Source organism: Equus przewalskii, chromosome 29, assembly GCF_037783145.1.
Source record: "Equus przewalskii isolate Varuska chromosome 29, EquPr2, whole genome shotgun sequence".
Classification (NCBI taxonomy): domain Eukaryota; kingdom Metazoa; phylum Chordata; class Mammalia; order Perissodactyla; family Equidae; genus Equus; species Equus przewalskii.
The window spans coordinates 35,172,791-35,183,665 of record NC_091859.1 but is presented as its reverse complement, the minus strand read 5'-3'; positions in this window follow the sequence as shown (position 1 = coordinate 35,183,665).

Genomic DNA, 10,875 nt, shown 5'->3' with positions numbered 1-10,875 from the left:
AACCAGTGCAAGGCGAGTGTTTAAAAAGCACTTAAAAGGGGAGAGAGTGGCTGCCAGCCACACGATGCGGACAGGCTGGGAGAATGGGGCCCATGATGGAGCCGGGGGGCTCCCTCCCCTTCCAGTTCCTCTCCCTTCACTGGCTTCCCTGAACCATGGAGCCTGGAAAGCTAGAAAAACTGCTTCTCCCGGATCCCTTGCAGCTAGGGTTCTGGGTGTGAACTCGATTCTGCCGGTTAGATCTGCTCGTGAGGTTGGCAAGGTGGCTGTCCCCTTGCTGCTCTCAGTGGTTGTGAGCATCGAGGGGCAGTTGTATCAGAGGAGGCAGCGGCTGGACTCTGTGACCCAGTGTCCAGGCACTGGCCTCCTGAGGGGTGAGAGATGAGGGCAGCGGTGCTGGTAGCTTCCTGGGCCCTGGCGGCAGCCACAGTGCTGTGTCTGGGGGTGGCCTCCAACTCTTCACCTTCCTGCCTGTGGCCTCGGCAGCAGCTGCCCTCGGTCAGTTCTGCGGTGTTCTGGCGGTTGCTCCTGGAGACCCCCCCCCACTCAGAGAGCACTTCCTGTAAGCACCGAATTCCCCATGTTCAATCCCTTTCTGATCCAGATACCTGAGTGGTTTCTAGTCCCTGCACCAAAACACAACTGGTGCAGGATGGAGACGTGACCTTGGGTTTAGGAAACTGGAAGTCACAGGCGACCTTTGAGAGAGCGGTTTCAGTGGAGTGGTGGCGAGTGCAATCATTTTGGAGCCCTGTTTGTGCCTCTAAGAACATGGCCTAATCCACAGAAGGGAGCTGAGTTCCAGAAGGACAGTACCATGGAGGAAACTGAGTTTGTACATTTGGTTCCCAAATGTGTCCTTGGCTCATGGGGGTCCCTGCTCCCCAGCCCTTCTTGGCCCCATAACTGGACCCTCCATTTTTGTGTTTAATGTCTGGGTCTGGTCCCCCTCCAGCCAGACCACAAAGGAAACCAGATTGCAGCGGTGAGGGGTTTCCCAGAAGGCCTAGCGAGGAGACGGTGTGGGCTGGGGGGTGGGGGGGTGGCAGCTGTGAGGACGAGGAGACAAGGCCCCGGGGCTGTTTCTTTTTAAGATGAGAGAGACTCCACGTGGGAAGGAGTGAATGTGAGAAGGAAGTTGAAGACACTGGAGAAAGAGCAGAACAACATCCTGGAGGAGCTGGAGGAGCAGAAGATGAAAAGGGAAAAGCTGGCCTCGCAGACAGTGATTGACGCTTCCTGAGTGTCTGTGGCTGGCTGGTCCCTTACACATGTCACCTCGGCCTGTGCTCTGGGCTCTCCAGGGAGCGGTGATGCCGCTTGCTGAGGCCACACAGCCTCTACAGCGGGTGGAGACGGCGGGGGTTGAACCCACAGTAGGAGAGGGAGGAAGCTGGAGGAGGACACGGGCGGTCTCTAGATGGGTTTGGGGCAGTGGAAACTGACGCCATCTCCTGAGGGAGAGGGCTGGTGGCCCCAGGATGGCGGGGTCGGGGAGGGTGTGTGCGAAAGCGGGCCCTCTAGCCATCAGCAGGGAACGGCTGAGGCTGAGGGGGGAGCTCGCAGGGGTGCGCAGGTGGGTCTGGAGGTCAGGTCTCGGGGTGCGGTTGGAAGGACAAGGAAGGAAGGAGTTAAGGGTGCTTTGGGTGTCGTGCAGGAAGAGGGATGTGGGAATGGGCTGCTGGTTGGGGATGTGGAGAGAGGGAGGGAGGGAGGGAAAGGCAGGCCGGGGTATGTGCCCAAAGCCAGCGCAATGAAGCTGGGTAGGGGCGGGGCGAGCAGGGCCGGGAAAGCCTGGAGGGGGACACAGATCTGGCCCAGGCAGCCCTTAGGAAGGTTTTCCTGTCTCCTGACCCCCTCCCAGTTCCTCGGTCATGCAGCTCAAGGCACAGGAGGAGGCCGCTCCGGGGAGGCTGCGGGGCCTTCTCCGCCCTGCCTGTCTTGAGCCGCCCTCCTTCCCTGGTGACCTCCAGCTGCTGTAAATACGTCTGCATCGGGACAACTCCACGCCGCGTCTCCAGTCTGGATCCTTCCCCTTGCTCCAGCCTCATCCTCCAACTGGATGCCTGACACCTCCCTGTCCAACACGCTTCTCCACCGAAATGTCCAGAACGGAAGCCTTGATTCCTCACCTGCAGACCCTCTCCTCCCACGGTCAGCCCTCTCCTGGGTGAATGGCGCTTCCAGCCGCCAAGTCGCTGAGAATGAAACTGGCACCCTCCTTGACTCCTTCAGCAAATCCTGCAGACTCTACGAAATACATCCTGGGTCCGGTCACTTCTCGCCTCCTCCACCATCACCTCCCTGGTCCAAGCCTCCGCCCCCTCTCGCCTGGACAGGGGAGTGGCCCCGCAGGGTCTCCCGGCTTCGGTCCTGTCCCACGAGGGTCTATTCGTCACACGGCCACCAGAGGGCGCCCTCTAGATTCGGATCTCGCGGTTTCCCACTCACAGCGTCAATGGAAACTCGGTAGCGGCGCCCCCAGGTCCTGCCGCCCCTCTTCCCGGGGTGCTTCCTTCGAGCCCCACAGGCCCTCTGGCTGCCCTGACGCGCCCCGAGCTCCTCCTGCCTTTGCCCTCGGCAGGCGCCCACCTGCATGTTCTTCCCCATCTTTCAGAGCTGGGTCTGCCCTTCCCCTCCCTTCTCCATCCTTCTCTTCTGTCACCCTCCTTTGCTATTTTTCATGGCACTTTCACCAGTCGTCTTAGCGTTATATTCGTTATCTTGTTTATCGTCTGTGTCCCCACTGGGATGTGAGCTCTCTGGGGGCAGGGACGTCGCTCTCTCACTGTCATTTCCCCAGGGCGAGTTGAATGGTGACGAGTGCACAGGGGACTTGCAGGCAGGAGGCCATCGTCCCTCCCCGGTCTGGGCCCCACGGTAGGTGTCTTCCCCTCCCTGCTCAGCATCAGAAGCCCCGGCCCACACAGCATCGGAGCAGGCAGAGCTGGAGGACTGACTCATGGCCAGAGCACAGGAGGAGGGCGGGAGGAAGGGGCTCCATGGAGGAGGGAGAGTCAAACCCGAGACCCGCCCACTGGAGGAGATGGGGGATCCAGTGGATGGAGTGGAGAGCTGCCCCGAGACTCCAGGCCTCTGTCACGAGAGCAAAGGCGTGTCCGTATCTTGGCTTGTTCTGTGCAGTCCGTGTCTGTGCCTGAGGGCTGGCAGGCCGGCAGAGGCTGGGGTCTCCGCTCCTGCCCTTCCGTGATAGGGTAGGGTCTGGGTCAAGGAGTAGGGAGGTGAGTGGTGGGTGCTGGGGGCTCTGGTGAGGGATGCCGGATGCTGAGTCTTGGAGGAGAAATAGGATCTGGTCAGGCAGGAGGGGGCGGACAGGGACTTCCAGGCGGAGGGCACGCAGGTGCAAGGACACACTGAGTGTGGCTTTGAAGACCTTCCAGGGGTCTGGCCTGGTGATGGCAGAGGGAGGCAAGAGCTGTAGTGGGGAGGGTGGGCGAGGACAAGCCTGGAGACTGCCACCTTGAAGGAGAGGGGGCCTCATCCGAGGGAAAATAGGAACACTCTGACACACGTGCGTCTGTGCACTCCTGTGGAGAAAGGCTGGGTTCTAACTACAGCTGCGAGGTGGGCAGTGAGGGAAGGAGCTGGATTTAAGAAATGTTTCCGAAGGAGAAGCCACAGGGCCCGAAGGTGCCTGGATGCTGGGACTGAGAGAAGGGAAAGAGCCGAGAATGCTGCCCGGTTCAGAAACAACTTAGAATACATGCGCGGATTTAGTAGGAGATGAAGGTAGCTTTTCAGTCAGTGGGGAGAAAATACACTGTTAGATGTCGGGCAATGCGTAGCCATCTGGCAAAAGATAAACAGGGTCCGTGCCTCCCGCTGTCCAACAGGATAAGACAAGATGTCCCAGAGAACCAAATGTGAAAAGTGAAGCTGTAACATAGACGCAACTGGAGAAGAACATTGTAATAACATCATTTCAGGTGACAGAGGCCTTTCTAAGAATCACAAAGAGGGGCCGGCCCAGAGGCCGAGTGGTTAAGTTTGCATGCTCCGCTACAGTGGCCCAGGGTTTCGCTGGTTCGGATCCTGGGCGTGGACATGGCGCCACTCGTCAGGCCATGCTGAGGCGGAGTCCCACATGCTACAACTAGAAGGACCCACAACTAAAATATACAACTGTGTGCTGGGGGGATTTGGGGAGGAAAAAAGCAGAAAGAAAAAAAAAAAGAAGATTGACAACAGTTGTTAGCTCAGGTGCCAATGTTTAAAGAAAAAAAAAAAAGAATCACAAAGAACCCAGAAGCCATGAAAGAAAACACTGTTGAACTAAATGACATATTATACGTATAAAGACGTCTGCATGCTCAGGCCACTACTAGTAAAGACAGTGACAGTCTGGGGAACATGGTCGTAACTCATGTGACAAAGAGCTAATTTCTCTAAAATGGAAATCAAGGAAAAAGACCAAACCAAACAAGAAGATGGGCTGAGGGTCTGAAAACACAGGCCACAGAAAAGGGAAATACCAGGGGCTTTTAACTCTGAAAAAATGCTCACTCAGACTAAAAGAAATGCAAATCAAATCCACTGCTATGGCAATTTTTGCTGACTGGAAGGTCAAGCATAAGAAAGTTGCCTAAAAGAGAAAGCAGGGAAAGGAGTTTTCCAGAGCATTGCTGGTGGGGGGAGGCGAGCGGGTCCAGCCCCTGTGGAGGGCATCTGACACAATGACACTTCCTTTCACCCAGCGCCCCTCCCGCAGGGGGCAGCCTGCAAGCACTCGCCCCCTCACACAGGGCGTGCACACGCTGTATGGGGCCGTGCAGCCGGGGTGGCAGAAGGTGGGGGAACCACGCCGACTTCCGTAGGAACGAATCAGGTTGGTTCTTGCACACCTAGACAGCGGAATTCTGTTCAGCTGCAAAAAAGAATGAGGAAGCTCTTTATGAACAGATGGGAGCGAGCGTCCAGGTAAACGTGGCAATGTGCAGGACACAGGCCTCACGGGCTCCCTTTTGGGTGAGAGAAAGGAAATAATGCATTTTTCTGCTGGAATACCCCTGGAAGGACCCACAAGAAACTGGCCACGGAGGTGGTCTCCTCAGGGTGGACCGGGTGGCTGGGAGATAAGCGGGAAGGCTGACTCATCGTGATAAGCTCTTTTGAACCTTTTGAATTTTGGACCATGCGAATGTATTACTCATTCAAAGGTAATATGAGAATAGTAAAATGTAACAAAAACACTTAAGAAAATGTTTGCTGTCTGGGTCCCAGTTTAGGGAAGAGGGATGGTTGTGTTGTCCTGGGGTGAGACGTGGGGAGGACTGTTGAGTTTGAGGGGCCAGTGGGCGTCAGCGTGGGTGAGGGGCCTCTCCAGCAGGCCTCCGGGACGGCGATGGAAGCCAGGGGGTGGCTGAGATGGCCCGAGGGTGTAAAGAGAAAGGCCAAGACAGCGTCCTGAGGAGCAGGTGTGTGAAGTCGAGGGGCAGGAGGGTGCCCCGGCTCTTGGGGACCAGGAGGAGCAGCTCTCGTCAGTGCATCATTGAAGGGTGGACTGTGGGGCCCAAGGGTGGGCTCCCTGGGCTCCGAAAGGGGGGCAATGGGAGCCTGGCTGTGCTGGGTCTCTGGGTGTGTCTGGGGCACAGAACCTGACCCGAGGACAGAAGGAAAGGCCCTGATAAAGAGAGGGGCCCACACTCGGCACTCAGGGCTTTATGGGGATCTCCTGGGAGAAAAATCCCCTCCCTGAGCCCTGAATTTGCCCCATGGAGCCTTTGGGCCAGAGTGTGGCTCCTCCAGCAGAAGGAGGGAGGTGACTGGTACCTGAGGGGCCCAAGGTGGTCAGCCCAGGGGGCTGGTTGGGGGTGGGAATAGTCATCAGTGTCTGTCTGACTCGGTCCCCTAGGAATTTGACCTCAGAGTCCAGTCGCTCTGGGAGGGCCTTGCCAGGCTGCCCTGGGGACTGCCCAGAGCTGGCTACCCCTCTTCCGACACCTCTCTTGGTTGTGATGCTGAGCATGGGGCTGACCCAAAATGGAGTGGACCTCCACCCAGACGGGTCCCCAGCACTGCCCCCAAGGCGTCTGCCAGAGACACTGAGGGCACCCTCGCCCCTGGGGTTCCTTTCCTTTCTTTTTTTTTTTTTAAACAAAGCTCTTATTTCTATAATAATTTATTAAGTGCCAGATATTAGAATATACTTAGAAAATGTTGGCTACCATTTTAATAATTCTAAAATTGTATGCATTTGATGACATAGCCTAAAGATTTATAAAGCAAAAATAGAAGTGAAGAACTACAAGGAGAATTGACAAATTCACCATCAAGGTAGGAGAGTTAGCACATCTTTCTCAGTAGCTGATCGATCAAGCAAGACAAGTCAAAGCGATTTGTAATGATATAAAAGATGTGAGGGGCCGGCCCCGTGGCCAAGTGGTTAAGTTCGCGTGCTCCGCTGCAGGCGGCCCAGTGTTTCGTTGGTTCAAATCCTGGGTGCGGACATGGCACTGCTCATCAAAACCACGCTGAGGCAGCGTCCCACATGCCACAACTAGAAGGACCCACAATGAAGAATATACAACTATGTACCGGGGGGCTTTGGGGAGAAAAAGGAAAAAAATTAAAATAAATAAATAAATAAAAGATGTGAGCAGCACAGTTAACATCTTTGATTTATTAGACATCTATGCAACAATGAATATCTACACTTTTATGAAAAAATGAACCTCATACCAGGTCATACATAAAGCAAGTCTCAACAAATTTAAAAGAATCAATATGATACGGTCCATATTCTTTGACCATAAGATCATTAAGAAAACAATAGCAAAAAAATGACAATCCTTTTCCTCAGTATTTGAAAATTAATAACACACTTTCAAATAACTCTTTGATTAAAAAGAAAATCATAGTGGGGCTGGCCCCGTGGCCGAGTGGTTAAGTTTGCGTGCTCCGCTGCAGGCGGCCCAGTGTTTCGTTGGTTCGAGTCCTGGGCGCGGACATGGCACTGCTCATCAAAACCACGCTGAGGCAGCGTCCCACATGCCACAACTAGAAGGACCCACAATGAAGAATATACAGCTATGTACTGGGGGCTTTGGGGAGAAAAAGGAAAAGAAAAAAATTAAAACAAAAACAAAAACAAAAACAAAACAAAACAAAAAAAAAAGAAAATCATAGTGACAATCTTAAGATACTTAGGACTAAAATACAATAAGATATTACATATCCAAATTGCAGATGGTGGTAAATTTTATGTTATGTGAGTTTTAGCACAATTTTAAAAAAAAGTTGTAGATTACAGCTAAAGCAGTATTTGAGGAAAATTTATAGCCTTAAGAGCTTGTATTAGGAACAAAACAAGGCTAAAAACTCATGAACTAAGCATTCAAAATTGAGGAGTAAAACAAGAACAATAGAATAAACCCAAAACAAGAGAGAAAGGAAATAATAAGATAAGAAGATAAGAAGAGAATTTAAATAAGTGGAAAAACTTGTACAGTAGAAAGGACTAACAAGGCCTAAAAATTGGTTCTTTGAAAAGATGAATAAAATAACAAATTTGGAGAGCAATTACAAACAAAGTTTGGAGGCAAAAATAATCAATATGGTATGAAAAGGAGGGATATAACAATTAAAAAGAAGAGACTAAAAAGATAATACTATGAATAGCTTTATATCAATGAATTTGAAAACTGAAGCAAAGAAGAAAAATATATAAAATATTCCTAGAAAAATATATAAAAGATGACTCAAGAAGTAATAGAAGGGGCTGGCCCGGTGGTGCAGCGGTTAAGTTCCCATGTTCCACTTCTTGGCGGCCCGGGGTTCGCCGGTTCGGATCCTGGGTGCGGACATGGCACCGCTTGGCACACTGTGCTGTGGCAGGCGTCCCACATATAAAGAAGAGGAGATGGGCATGGATGTTAGCTCAGGGCCAGTCTTCCTCAGCAAAAAGAGGAGGACTGGCAGTAGTTAGCTCAGGGCTAATCTTCATCAAAAAAAAAAAAAAAATAGAAATTCAAAATAATCCTATATCCGCTAAAGAAATTGAGCTGGTAGTTTAAAATCTACCATTTCTTCCTCCCACATAATTCCCAAACCAGCACAGATGCTTTATAAATATTCAAGGAAGAGATGACTCAATATTATCCAAACTTCTCTAAAAATAGAATAAGAGATAATATCACCAACGAATTTAATGAAACTAGTATAACCTTGATACCAAAAAAAAAAAGACAGGGATACTACGAGAAAGGAAAATTACTGGCCAGTCTTCCCGATGGACACCTCCCTCTTCTTCCGGAATATTGGCCACGTGAAGCCAGAACATATAAAAGACACCATCATGGCTGCCTTCCTTGGAGCAGAGTTTAAGCTGCTATGAAAAGAAGATCCCAAAACGCACTGGCCTAAGGAAGACAAAGTGTGTTTCTCTCGCTTCCAGAGGTCAGTGGTCCTGATCTGCCATCCCCCACACATCCAGGATTGGCCAGCTTTTCTGCTTCCTAGAAGGTGGGGAGAGGGAAAAAAAGATGCACGGGACAAATGGTTTCGCCTTCAAGGAGATGATGACTCAGAAGCTGCACTCATCACTTCCACTCAGACCCTTTCCCCCCAGACTTAATCCGTGCGGCAGGAGGGGCTGGGAAACGCGGTCTTCAGGCTCGGGAGCAGGGGGCTGGCTACAAGTCTTGGCGCTCTGCTCAGAAGAAGAGGCAGAGAGGGGCTGCTGAGGGGCAGTCAGCCGCCTTTCCCCGAGCGACCCAGTTAGGTCTATGCAGGAGCACACGGGGGAGTGAGCATTACAACACGTATTAATGTTATTCACAGCGTCTCCATAGATACGAAGAAAACATTCAATAGAATTAAACACGGTAAAAACAAAACTGTTGTTACTAAGAATAGCAGGAAAACTTCTTTAACTGATGACAACATCTGCCAAAAGCCTACATCGTGTTCGATGATGAAACACTAGAGGCATTCTTTTTAAAATCAGAAATAAGACAGAGATGCCCACCGTCACCGACTCTGTCCAATGCCGCAGTCAGGGCTCCAGACAACCCAAGGAGTTAATGATATAGAAATTGGGAAGGAAGAAATAAAAACTGCCATTTCGCACAAATGGTAAGGTGTCTACAAAGACAGTCTTAGACTTGTTAGTACCAAAGTATCTAGATAAATTATAATAAGAATTTCCACTCAGGTTTTGCCATATATATAAATCCAAAATGCAAAATTTGCCATTTTTCCTACAAATAAGCAACACACAGAAAATGCAATTTAAAAGGGTATTAGTTACCAGTGGTACTGAGAGTAATAAGGTATCAAGGGATAAATCTTGTAAAAAATAAAGCGTGTGACCTTTTGGGGGGAAATTATAAAACTTTATCGAAAAATATAAGGAAGAAATATAACATGTTAATGGGCAGGAAGATGAATATTATGAAAGTCTCCATTCTCCCCCAATTCCTCTATAAATTGAATAGAATTCGAATCAGAATCCTGACATAGTTTTTCTTGGAACTTGAGAAGCTTACTGTAAAATGTACACGGAAGAACAAATGGTTAGTGATAATTATAATAATTTTGAAAACGTTCAAGAGAGGAGAATTTGCGCGGCTGGATATAAAGACCTGACATAAAATTAAGGCTGTGTTGGACTGGCTCCAGGATGGACAGACAGACCAGCAGACGGGGAAGCCAGGAGTGGATTCACACACATGCGGACACTCGACGTGACACGGCCCGGCTGCAGGTCACAGGGGGGCAAGGAGCACAGATCCCCAGGAGGTGGTGCCTCAGCTGTTGCTCACGGAGGCAACGAAATTACATCCGTATCTCACAAAAGTTAAAGAAATTCCCATCTCACCACACCCCAAAATCCATCCCAAGTGTGTAAAGACCTGAGTATGAAAGGCGAAACTTTAAAACCTTTAGAAGAAAGTGTAGGAGACCGTCTTTGTGAAATTGGAGGCAGGGAAGGACTTAGGCAAGACCCCCTCCCAAGGCGCAAGTCATCAGGGAGGACACTGAAATGAGACTACGTTCAAATAAAAATTCTGTTTGTTAAAAGTCTCAGCGGATTAGAAGACAGCTCCAAGACTGGACAAGAGATTTGCAATGCGTATAGCAACTTAAGTCTGGAAATCAGAATATACAAAGAACTCCAAATAAACAGAAGAGAATAGAGAAATGCACAAAAGATATGAAAACACAATTTATGGAACAGGAAACACAAAGGTCTAATAAATACTTGCAAAGATGCTCGACACAACCAGAACTAAGTTAATAGAAATTCAAAGCACAATGAGACGCCAGTTCACACTCAGGAGGCTTGGAAAAGTATTAAAGCTGTACAGGGCCGAATGTGGGGGAGGCTGTGGACCACGAGGGACCCCTGAAAAATGACAGCTCGGTCTATTGAGGTGGAGGATGTCCGCGCCCTCCAGCTCTGCCGTCCCACTTGGAGAGAAACCTCACACACCTGCCCCGGGAGCCCACAAATATTCCTGACAGAGCTGTTTGTACAGCAAGCCTGGAGAACATCCATTAACAGGCGATTGGATAAATACATCTTGATTTATTCATATTATGGAATATTCCACACCAGCAAAAATAACTAAACCAGAGCTATAAGTTAGACATTGGGTGGAGATTGTGCCTCCCGAATCCTAATGCCTGTGGAGGGGGAGCAGGGAGCTGACTTCCCTGGGTGGCCCCAGGATAAGAACTAGGACCTGTGTGGGGACAATCTAGGGTGGTAGATTTGGGCTGAAAAGGAGGAGGGGCTTCCTAACAGTCCTGGCCACCCAAGGCTGGAAAAGACTGTCTCTTAAGGGAATGAGCTCCCCGTCCTCGGAGGTATGTGAGCAGGGGCTGGGGGCTGGTTGGTGGGCAGTGAATACC